The 12,945-nt window shown below is 41.3% G+C and overlaps 1 protein-coding gene across 11 annotated transcripts in view; it reads right to left on the reverse strand.

Annotated features, from left to right (window-relative positions):
- The window catches only part of TNRC6B (trinucleotide repeat containing adaptor 6B), a 136,786-nt gene extending 124,799 nt beyond the window's left edge, over positions 1 to 11,987 (reverse strand). For 10 of the 11 annotated variants that reach the window (XM_075500219.1, XM_075500190.1, XM_075500209.1 and 7 more), the window contains exon 1: positions 11,842 to 11,987. The gene's annotated coding sequence lies outside the window, so the exon portion shown is untranslated. The remainder of the gene's footprint in view (positions 1 to 11,841) is intronic. The other variant, XM_075500304.1, reaches the window with a different exon arrangement.
- Between the last annotated feature and the right edge of the window lie 958 nt (positions 11,988 to 12,945).

A 12,945-nucleotide genomic window follows, 5' to 3' on the forward strand; every position in this document is an offset into this window, starting at 1 on the left:
TCTTTCTCCACTTCACTTTTCAAGGCTGAAGAGGGAAATGTAACTTGTAATCAATTAGAAACAATTCAGTAGAAGAAGAGATGCTACTGGTGCTTGAGAGAGGATTTACAACCTCTTTCTTTCACATTGTTTATAGAACCATCTCTTTGCATTAGTTAGGTGGAAGGACATCCAGGAAGAATTAGCACTTCAAGGAAAAATGAACTAAAGATATAACTCTAAACAAAGCAGCCAGGAGGAATGGGAAAAGGCAGAAATCCTCAGCCTCTTAAAACAAACAAACAAAAATCCAGAGAACAGCATTCAGCAATGGCAGCTGAGTGCTCCACAAAATCACCGTGGTGTTCTACAGCAAAACATGACACGGGATAAAACGTCCATTATGTTTAATTCAGTGTTGGTTGCACTACTTCATATTTTGTTCAATATTAACTTCTCTGCACTGATGTTTTTTGTACTATATGGAAAATAGTTCAGCTGTTAATGTAGATATGACACAGCCACTTTCAACAACAAGATAAATACCAGTAACTTGGAATAGGTATCATGTACATTAGTCTGTATTGCTCATCTAAGGGAACATGAGAATAGAAGGACTATACAGAAGTCATGTCATTAACCTATACGTACAAAACACAAGCCCCAATTCATAGCGCTTGTCTTTTCACATCAACAGCCCAAATATAAATTAGAAAACCACTTTCATAAAACAGAACACTCCTGGAGATGTCAGATTTTTTTGCTAAATGGACAATTACACAACAGGATCTGCTCAAGTAAACCCAATCCTTAGTGAGTTTGGATTTGTTGGGGTTTTTTTTCATTAAAGAATGTCTCCCTTTTTGACTCAATGTTAAGGAGGACATGAGAAACAAGTGCAAAAGGATACTTCTCAAATCACATTTATGGGGCTTTTTCTGAGCAAACTAGTAATACTTCATAACTCGTGTCTATATAATCTTTAAAAAAGCAAAAGTTTTATTCACATGATCACCTGGCTACCAGATCATCAGTTTCAAAAGCAGGGTAAGGAAAGGCAGCCCTGGACTGCAGAAAAATGGTCCTAAATCAGACTTTCCATTGAGAAAATCCGGTTTCTAGCTCTTGAATCTGAAGACAGCCTTGAAACATGAGCTGAAGACAGAACATTGCATCGCCACCTTCCCAGTGTTCCAAAACATTTACATAAACAACATTTAAGGTGCTAAATGTTCCTCCTCCCACTAAAGGAAAAATACATTGAAAAGTGTATTTTTAAAAGTGTTTTGCTTACACCTTTTTGCCACTTTCTACTGCACAAAGCAGCATAAAAATTCACTTCTTTCCTGCTCATACTGATTTTGCTAAAGAATCTGTTAAAGGTTATGGTGAACATAAAAGGTATTTGTCTCTACTTTGCCTCAGCAGCCTATCGTACACTACACATCACTTCTCAACTGTAGTCAAGGTTACGTCCCAACTATAATCAGCCCAAGGCTGCCAACTGGTTAAGTTTCCCAAAGTCCTTTGTGCTTTGTCCCACACTACCTTTTCAGTGTGGCTGAAGCATATATATACACACACGTTTATATAGATATACACATATATGTGCGTATACATACATATGTATATCTAATAAACTTCCTCAAAACTATTTCTACTTTTTCTCTTCAAGTCCTTCAACACTCTACCAGAATGTTTATGGAAACTATCAAAACTGAGGTTGGTAGGAGTACTCTTTACCTTAACTGACCAACAGTGTCTTCTTGACAGCTGCATAGTAAGAGTTTTGGCGATGACTGGTGCATCTAGGAATTAAAACATGATGAGTTGAGAATACTGGCTACTTTTTCCACTCTATATCAAAGTTTTACTCAGCCAACATAATGAAATAAATTTTTTAGCAAAGTTGGAAACAAACTATCACTATAAAAAACTCATTCTTTTCAATTGTTCATCTTCTGTTCTCTTAGGTCTTGCAAACTAATGCTTTTCAGGCACAAAAAAAGGGCTATTTCACACTGCTAATACTGCTTCTACTTGATAATGGTAGCAATGCTCGGAACCTTAATCGCACACAAGCAGTCATTACCATGAGTATTACAACTATCATGTAATGTAATCGTGCCCCAGTGACAAAAATGGGGATGCAATCAACACGCTCAAAGTGCCAGCAATCCATGTATACTAACATTCCCGATGATTCAGCATTGCTGGAGCAAAACCAGTACAATGGTAGCAAGCCTTTATTTCAGGGCATTTGCAAAATGACAGAAAGTCTTCAGAATACAGAGAACTTGAGTTTCCTGAAGGAGAGGTGAAGAGAAGGAGGGGGGATGTTATAGTAGACCAGATACTTTAAACATTTTTCTCCATCTTAAGCAAAATGTTATGACAAGAGAGAAGCCTACTTCTCAACAGCTCAACTTTAAACCTGAAAGCTATAAATAACTCCCTTACTGCTGATGATCCCAACAGAATCATCCCATCAGATTGTTCATACCATGAAAGACAACTCAGGATCGAAGGTTTCCTTTTGAGCCACAAGTAACAGTCATCAAGTCCTATATAACAGCATGTTTATCAAAACCAGCAGCAGTAACTAATTAAAACCGATAAGGTAGTAAGCAGGCACGTGCACAGGAAAGGGGGAGGGGTGGCTTATCCACTGACACATTTAAATGGCAACTTCAGCAGTTACAGGAGTTGAAGGCAGCCCTACTAAAAATCATTCAAATGCATCACAGGATTGGAAGATACTGCACCTTTCAAACTCTTTAGTTCCTACTATCTTCCTGTATTATAATTAGAAGAGTATCAAAGTTTCTTCTGTTATTTTGTTTTGTTATCTTTTAGAGCAAGAGCTGCATTGTTAGGAAATTCACACCTGTGTGGCAATACTGGCGCTCACTCCAACAGCAGTCGTGACACACGCACACACCCTGCTGCACACAGAGAAGCTCTAGATCACTACACCCTGTAATGCAGCTTTGGGTAGACGTTTATAGCCAGACTGAGACAAGACAGAGCCAGGAGGGGGGCTGGAGGGGTGATGGAGAATGAAGCTTAAATCACAGTTTGCTTTTATTTTTTACTTCACTCTTTGCTAGTTTACACCCCAAAGTTTTCCAAATGAGTGTTCCGTATTTATCACATTTCTAAGCATTCATAACTGAGTTTTTTGTTTTATACAAAGACATTTTGACTTCCTACTAACATGATTATATATGCAGAGAAGTCCAAGATCTTAACACTATTATTGTCAAAGAAAACAAATACTGAGTTGTTAAGCAAATAATTCAAACACCAACTTTAATTGCAACTATAAACAACAACTATAATTGCAAACACCAACTTTCAACATAACTAGCTGCCAAGTTCAGCTTCATCAATATTTATAGCTTGACATCAGGCTGAATTGTACTTTTCAGCTATTTAGGCACCTAAGAAAGGAACAGGAAGCTAATTTTCAGAAAATCTGCTCTATATTCAACAATGCTTTTTCAATCTTCTTCAAAGAAATGAGGCACCACACTCATTTTTTTTATGGCTAAACTTTTTTTTTTTTTTAATTTAAGAACAAAATGAAAGTTCTTAGCGATACAATCCTAGTCTTCAACACTGCAATCTCTGATAAACATGCTCAGTTAGAACTACCGAATGTGGAACTACTTGCAAGAAGAGTTTTGGTCCTGCTCAAGCATGTGTGAGGTCAGAGCTCTAAATTTTCAGTCTTTTGGTTTTGGTACAAAAGAGTTCTTCAACATTCACATCTAATTTCCTCTGAAAGTGGCATTTAAAAGATAGGTAAGCAATCTTTATTATTTCTGCCAAAAACTTGCAAGTCTGCCTTTAGACTGCCTACTTGCAATACATGACAATTGATTTTCACAGTCAAGCTCTCCACCAGATCTAAAGACTCTTTAAATTTGCTCCTAGGTTTGAATGTTTTTCACTTTTACATGTTAGTTTTTGTTCATCCTTTATTCAATCTGAAACTGTAATAATAAAAATTCCCAGTTATTTTTTGAGCTAAAACTTTGTAAAACTAAATTTACTTTTAGTTTATTTAAATACCCAGCTGAAGCAGGGTCAAGTTAAACTGATATACAGTATCCATACAGTTCCAGTTTATCTAGTTACCTAAACTGGTTAAAGTAACATTATCCAGCGTTGGATACGTACAGGGTTAGAGCTGCAGATAGAACAGACCAATTACATCACTGTATTCTTGCCCTGAGGCCACCACTATGTTACGCTATCAGGAGCGTTTTCCATTGCTTACTAGCCAATGTCAAAAGTATTCAATACAATAGCACTTCTACCCCCCCACACTTCTCCACAAGCTAATTTACTTTTCAATCAATAGGAAGTCTTTCTCAATCTGAACCCATTTTCTGCATTACGTGAATTGCCAAGGACAGGGAAAAGAAAGAAAGTTGGCCTTTGAATATGAAAGAATCAGAGGAGTTAAGTTCCAACAAAAGAGAAGATTATTGGCCAGTTTTGGTTGCTTCTCCATGTACTCTAAAAATTAAAGAGGCCAAGCAAAAAAAGTTACAGACAGCTAATTTACTGAAACTACGTAGTTTAAGGAGTGAAAAAGCCTAGCTGTGCAGTAAGAAACATTTTTTCCCCTTTCAAGTACTATTCAGGAAAGTGAGTGTCATCAAAAACATAGGTAACGTTCCCCTAACCTTTTATTAAATATAATAGAAACATTGAAAAACAACTAAAATCTGCACATGTTCTTCACGCTCTCACCACACCAGCCACAGAAAGTGGATGAGCAGATCCTGAGGCACCCAAACATTTATCCAAGCAAAAAGCACAGCTATATTAAAAAAAAAAAATTCAATTTAAGCTTTAGTATCCGACTTTGTTTTGAAGGGTTAGGAGATACATGAGCTGTGCCTGTATAAAAGCACCACAAAAAGGACACGTAATATAAGGGGCAGGGGAATACTAGTATAAAGACAGTATCCATCTTTAAAAATTTCCCAACATGAGAAAAATTTCAAAAATATTAAATATTGATTTTTTTTGCAATGCCAATGAAAAATGGTCTGTATCTTGATGAACAGTCCCAAACAAGCACTGTGGCTTCATTCTTTTTCATTCTTGTTCTCCTCATCCAAAAAAGACTCATCTGCATTTTTAATTGCAAGAATAGACAGCTGGTACAATGCAATTAAAATCCGACAAGGCAGAGTCTTAACCATTTGACAAGCAGAAAAAGTTAGAAAGCTAATTTGAAACAAATTCTTCTCAGAACCCAAATACATACGGAAGGATACTAATTTAAATTACAATGGCTGTAACAGTAAAACTTCCTGTATGGACACACATTTGTGCCAAAGTGCTCTTTTTTTTTAGCTTCTTACTTAGAAGCAGTTTAACTTGAACTTAAAACAACAAAATAAAAAACCCAAACACAAATTTCAGAATAAGCATGTTCCCAACACAGAGTTAAACTGCTACATTTACAGCAATAAAAGAATATTGTTATAATCGCACAAACATATCCGGGAAAAATTTCAATACGTAAAAATCCTAGAGAGGGTCACAAACAGAGATACTAAAAAACATAAAAGTAGCTGACAATGTTGTAAAGCAACTATTTCATGCAACATGTATTATGGCCTTCTTTCTTAAAGTGATTTTCAGCTGCTTCAGGTCAAGGATAGATCATAATTCATTTTGGAGTGAAGTATATTTTGGTTGCTGTAAGAAGCTGAGGTGAGGGGACACATTCCCTTCCTCTATCTCAGAGACAATATTTTAAAATCAAAAATTTATACTAATACTTTTTCTAAGTTTGTATGAAAGACATCATTCCTCAAGCTAGTTGCACCCCCTAATATTATTAACTCACAGTTTTAAGTCACAGTGTGCAAGCACCAGAAACCTCAGATGTTTGAAATAGTGTTTTATAGTATATTAGTAAAGAAAGTGAACATATAGGTGATTTAACCTTCTGCAAAATCTAACTTCTGGGAAAACTTTTAAATCACAAAGTTATGGTACTGGTGTATAAAAAGCAGGTTCTACTGTCGGCTGTAGTGAGAAAATAAAGTGTACTCTATGGCATTTCAATCGTCACCAGAAAGAGTCAGCAGATTATTTCTAAAGATCAAAAAAATGTCCCAGGAGAGAAGTAAAAGGTTTTCAAACATACAAGCAAAGAGCTGGACAACCTGTGTCTCTTCAGCCACACATAGCTCATAAGACATCCAAGTTTATAACTAGACCATGCTGACGCAGGATTGCCAGATAAATTATCTCTCTTGGCTCCAAGAAGCAGCAAGACAAGAGGGCCTACTCCTATTAACATTGGTGGATCGCCCTAGGGCCAAAGCATGCTTAGTCCACAGCGAGTCCCTGAAGAGTTACTTCTATCTCCTAGAGGTGAACCCCTTTCCTACCATGCATGTGATACAGCCATGAGATTTTTGCAGAGAGGTCACAGGGCCAGGAAAGCCGGTAGCGACTGCCTTAGAGCAGCCCAGACATTTCTCAGTTCTGATCATGTGCAGACTTAATAGACCAGTCTTAAGAATGCCGGCATACAGCTTTTCAAACATTTAGCTTCTTGATTTAAAATCATACTTTCAATTCAACTTGTGAAACTTTCTCAAAGTCAACTTTTGCCACATGAAGAACACAGTAGAGAACTGCGAGGCACAACCAATGTTTGCTGCAAGAAAAAAAAAAAAAGACTCAAGCAGGAAAAAAAACCTGCAACCCTAGGATACAAGATGATCGGAGGAACACGAAGAAGCATTTTCAACTAGCAAAATAGAGGCTAGAATCTGAAAATCTCTAAACTTAACACAAGAAAGTTAACAGTATTTGTAAAAACTATGGTCTTTGTAGACCACTACCCAATCAAACAGCATAAAAGAATAAATTTCTCCTAATTCAGAACAGACGTCACTACCAAAAAAATGAATACACTATTGAAAAACCATTTGTCAGGTTGTTTTTCACTTTAGTACTTTTTATAACTCTGTTGAAGAGCTATGGTGAAATTATAAAACTTAAATGCAAACAAAAACATGAATGACTTTGCTACTCATTTAGATGGCTTTGAGGGCTTCCCCTCACACAGGCAACACAGTATTATTGTATCACCTTTTGCCTAATCCTCTGCCAGGCTATCTAAAATTATCAACTCTTTGTTTTGCAACATTGCTTCTTATCCTTTCATCCGCTAATTAGCTTTTCAGCCTTCAGTCTTCTGCCCAACAGGGTCAAAATATATTGACCACCAGTTTATACTTCACGCATTTATTCTGACCAGTGTCCTACAGCGTGTAGCATGACTGCTGCCTTACAGTACCTCCCATTTCTCCTGACAAGCAGTATGTTCCTCCACAGACCTAAAAGCTAAACTGGGTTAAGAGCTACTTTCAGATCCATTTTACCCTTTTAAATAGATGTATAAAAATTTTTAAACAGTGGAAGAGACAGACTTCTGAGTGGAAGTCTCAGATAAAACATCAATTTTCTTCCCATATTTTTTCCACAGAGGAACTATTGTGTTTTTTCTAATCCACAGACATTAAATCAGGAAATACATGCAAGATATCTGATTTCAGAACTACTAAAGCTGGCAAGGCCCAGAAACGCAATCCGTACTGACTAGCTGAAACTGGAAAAGGTCATCTCCATAGCTCACTACACGGTAAACACGGAGAACGTCCAAACTCCAACCACAACCCTTACACTGATGAAAACTTAAAAACCTCAGAACATTCCCCTACAACATGATGCAAACCATAATAAGTGCAAAACCACCATCTCCCTCTTACCGCTATAAGAAGGCAAAGGGAAAAATTATTTAACATACTCACTGCCTACTGCTCTAAAGGAGAAAAAAAAAATGAAATAGACCAACTCCTTGCAGCAAAGCATGCTTATTTCCCTGACAAAAAAAAAAAAAAAAGTAAAAGTGCAACGCAAAGAAGGTATAAACAGTAAAGCAGAGAAATGTAAGGAAGTATACAGTTTTACTATCTGCTGAAAGTGACAGGGAACAGCAATCAGAATATCCTGATTACTGTTACCCTAGTCACCTCACAAGCAGAAATACCAACAGGCAAACTACTTGTCTGACAGTGACAGCTGGCTCAAGTACCAAAAAGTGCCCCTATTTTTATTAGCAGATAGTAGCAGAAAGTTCAGTTTGGATTCACAAGAAATTAAAACCAATTCTTCAGTCCCTATTCCACACATTGTTTGCTGAAAGAACAAGCGAACTTAGCATATATATTTTATCTGAAAGTAAATGTTAAGCTAAGGAAGACCATCAGCAAGAATCCATGCCTTATTCTACCACATCTGGTCAAACAATTAGAAAAATATATTACTAACTCTTTGCTCAACATCTCTTTGCTAAGTTCTTGCTATTAGAACTGAAGACTGGTATCTTCTTGCTATTCTTTCCCCAAGATAGTGTAACGTTTCACAAGTAAAATTTCTGAAATCGCAACAAATAGATCATTAAAAGCAATTCCAGAGATAATTCAGGCAAACACGTCTTATAAGCACTGAGGTGACAGAAAACTTTTAAGTTAAAAGAAAATCACTGGTATATATTTGCTAGTATCAGGTACTTCCCCTCATATCTATGTGCTAAATATGCTTAATTTATCATATGAAAACAAACGATGCCAGTTCTTCACAATGACACATTTACGGATCCAGAAATTATATACAGAAAAAGGCTGAGTGAAAAATAAAATCTAATAATAAAGAATTTAATAGCTGTAAGCTGTAAGGTACACTGTAAGTAGAAGTATGGCAGAATTTGCAAGTCTTCAGTGTAGACAGAATTTCTGAATCTAATAGCAGCACTAGAGAGCAATTACTGAGGAAAGCCATTGCAAAGAAGCTGAAAAATGACTGTTAATCATTATTATTACTATTATTGCACAAACCAGACAATATCTATGTATAAAAAGACATTCTGAGAAAATAAACACGATAATGGCAATAAGTGGCTAGGACAACAGACTGCATCCAAGCATTCCGCAGAAAATGGAGAATAAGGTAACTGAACCATTAAGGAGGCTATTAATAAACTCATTCAAGTCAATAACTAAGCTCCTTAGACTTATTCTATGATCTCCAGTTCATACTGCTTAATTATAAATCCAATCTCTTCTGCAAGCAGAAATACTCCAGCTTTACTGGAGGAAAAACCCCAACAACAAAAAAACCCACTCAAAAACCGAAGAGAACAAACCCCATTTGAACATATTTTCAAATGACTTATTCTATAGCAGTCCTCTAATTCTCTCCATCATTCTGGATGCAGCTATTCATCCCATTGTTCTAGATGCAGCTATCTCTATATATGACGTACATTATGCATTACTTCTGCAAAGCAAATTTATTTCTAATTTCCTACTTCCTACGACAGGAGGCAGATCTAAGGTAAAATACACTACCTCAGAACTACGCAAAATTCTCTCCTGAAGCTCCCTCCTCTTCAAGCCCTCCTCCAACATCAAGTTTTAGTGATCAAACACTCATCACCAAGCAAAGCCTTGACACACATTCTACCTAAATGTTTTATTGGACTATTCAGTCACACAAACTCTGGTAGACAAAGCTAATCACAAAGACAAATCAAAAAATGATTCATTTTTGAGATTTTTATTTCCAAACATTTGAGCTTATTATTTAAATGAAAACTTAGATTTCCAGCTAAATTTGCAGCTATACAGAAACTGTAGTAATGCACCAGTTCATAAGGCTACCTAATCAAGAGACACTGACTGTTTTATAATTAAGTTAAATTTTTTTTCCAGTAATTCCACATTACAGGATTGAAGTGATTCCCTTTACTAAGCATGCTGATAACAACATTATGAGAAAACAGAAACCAAGACCAAGTTCAAAAAGAGAAGTATGCACATCAGAATTTTACCAATTTGCACTGAAACTTTTGTGCTAATTCTATATGCATGTACAGTTTTACATAAAATTTGATATTCACAAAATATTTATATGCAATATAGCTAGCCAAGATGAAAGTAAAAGGTATAATGATAACCTCACCTAGCTTCGACAAGGCAAGATGTGCCTGCACCTTGTTGCCCCCAGAACTTCACAGCAGAAAAGCTAACACACACTTACTACCGCTCTGGGCCCCGTTCCCCCTTCCCCAGCCTGAAATTTTTGCATTTTTTATTTCCTTACTGCAGAATTGACTAGTTTTACCTGCAACTTGATTAAACACAGGTGAAGAGTAACCCTTAAAAACCACTCCCTGAGGTAGATCTACATGGTAGTCCCTGAACTAATTGTGGATCATGTAGAAAAACTTGACCGCATCTTTAAATTCAGGACCTCAGGTAATGCAGCAGAGGAGAAGATTTACCCAGCTTCTCAACAGCACGCATGTTCCAAGGAATCTGTGCCATTAGAGAGTGTCGCCATAGGAGAGGAGGGAATTGTTGAGCAAATTCAGTGTAGACACACTAACTACGAAGCTACTTGAATTTGTGCACATATTTAACAACCCTGCGAATTTAAGCTATTACCTCTACAACACTTGTAGCAAAAAATAAAATCCAATTCATCTGGATAGCAATGTTACTGGAAAATACTAAAACAGACCTTTCAAATACGGAGCTATACAAACTCCAGAGATCTCCCTACTATTTCTCAGTAAGATTCACCGTTTTTGTAGAGGATGAAAATGAAACACTGAAACCTAACAAGTCATGATTAAAAAATAATAATTATGGATTGTAAAAAAAAAAAAGTTAACTTTATAGAGAAGTATCTTAACAAATATTCTTAAGGTTAGTGAAATGTTAAACATGGAAAAATGAAGTACCGTTTACAGTGGTAAGCATATCTACCTCAGCTAGAAAACACTTTGTTGAAACTTGGTTTTATTCAACAAGCCTCAGCTCTATCCTGTAGTAGACACTCCTACATGCATTTTCATAAAGCAGATTGGAGCTTGCAAGATACCATGCTACAAACAGCGTTATCCACAACTGGTGAAGTGTCTCCAGAAACAAACATTCGCTCATTTTGCTACAAACGGCTCGGGAAACTTTTTTTTTTCCGGCCTGGGACACACCTCTAAGCACGGTCACTCCTCCCACCCACATACACACATTTTAACTAGCATCATATTCAACACATCCAGTGCGGCTTGCAGTGGTATCAACGTAACCTCAGGACTGTCCCCACGCCGCACAAAAGCACTTTTCTCCCCAGCCACAAAAAGGCTCCTCGGGGTCTTTCCGCCGTTGTACGTTTTGTCCGGCCTGGGCGAGTCGGCGGGCGGGCGGGCGGCTCTTCCCCGGGCTCGGCAGCCAGCCCAGGGCACGGCGCTGCGCAGCACGGCGCCGGGCAGCGGCCTCGGGGCCGCCCGGCGCCTCCCGCCGGGGCTCTGTCGGGAAAACCAGAGGGGGCGGCGGGGGCACCCTCGGCGGCGGCGAGGCGCAGCCGCGGCGGGCGACGGCCGCACGTGAGACGGGCGGCGAGGAAGGGGCGGCGCGAGCCTGGCTCTGCCCCGGGACAGGCGCTCTCCGGGGCGGAGGTGGGGGGGGGGGGGGAGCAGCAGCACCCCCGGCGCCGTTTGGGGCAGCGCCCTTGAGCCGCCGCTCGGGGCCCCTCCCGCCGGCCCGGCCCCCCCCCGAGGCACCACAGCTCGGGGAGGGGGGAGGGGGGAAGGGGCGCGCGCGCTCGGCGCCAAAGGCCCCCTCACGGGCGGCGCGAGGGTCCTCAGGGCGGGAAGGGCCCTGAGGGAGGCCCGCAGCCCGCCCGCCCTCCGCCCGGGGGGAGGGGGAGGAGGAGGAGGAGGAGGAACGGGGGGGCCTGTCCCGCACTCACCGCTGAGGCGCCGCCGCGGTGCCCTGAGCCCCCCTTCTTCTCAGTGCCGGGGGCGGCTCCGCCCGCCCGGGAAACACGAACCCAGGAAACAAACGCGAAGAAGCTGCGAACAGCGCGCCCCCTCCAAAAAACCCCACCGAAAAAAAAAAAAAAAAAAAAAAATCCAAACTTTCCTCGCCGCCGTCTCCCTCCCCCGAGGAGCACGAACCCAAACACACCGAGACACGCCCCCGTGCCGCCCCTCGCGCCGCCCATTGGACGGCGCCCCGCCGACCTCCACGCTGATTGGTCGCTCCGCCTGCTCGTCTTCTCCCTCCGCTCCCCTTTCCGCCCCTACACGCTGCCCATTGGGAAGAGCCTCGGGGATCTCTCCGCCCATTAGCCACGGCCCACGTCAATCATAGCGGAGCACCCGCCCCTCAGCGCTTCTAATTGGGCTGTCGCGTCACTACACCCCTCACTGATTGGCTGCACTTGCTGACTGTCATCGGTTAACACTGCCCCCTTCGCAACCCTCACTGGCTCCCACCCCTTCGTATTTTCTGCCAGTTGGCTGCGAGAGTTGCCCCTTAAATGGGGCACCCGCTCGCCCGCCCCTACTTGCCCCGCCCTTCCGCGCTACGGATTGGGTTGCGCGTTGCACCCTCGGACACCATTGGAGAAGGGACGTGCCCGTTACATCATAACAGCGCGAAGACCCGCCCACCGAGCTGCTCTCCTTGGCGGCCCCTGCGCGGCGGCGCTGGGGACCTCCTCAGCCGAGGCGGGAGGGAAGGCTACGTCAGTGCGCTTACTTCATTTGCCGGCCCCAAGGGCGGGGCGCTGTGACGGCCACACGCGATAACGCGTACGGCCGCGGCTATCGCCGCTCAGGGGCGCCAGGCGCTCCCGCCGCGTAACGGCAACAACGCCACTCTCCCTAGCGCCCCCAACGACATTTATCCCTTGCTCCACCCCTCCCCTCACGGGCACGGCCGCCCTGAAACAATTATTGGGCAGGGAAGATGTCAGTCGTGCGGCTCGCGAGGCCATTGGCGGGAGGCCGACGCCTCCGCAGCCAACTGGCAACCGCCCCCGATGTCACCCGCCGGATGACACAGCAAC

This window comes from Mycteria americana, chromosome 1 (assembly GCF_035582795.1).
Source record: "Mycteria americana isolate JAX WOST 10 ecotype Jacksonville Zoo and Gardens chromosome 1, USCA_MyAme_1.0, whole genome shotgun sequence".
Taxonomy (NCBI): Eukaryota; Metazoa; Chordata; class Aves; order Ciconiiformes; family Ciconiidae; genus Mycteria; species Mycteria americana.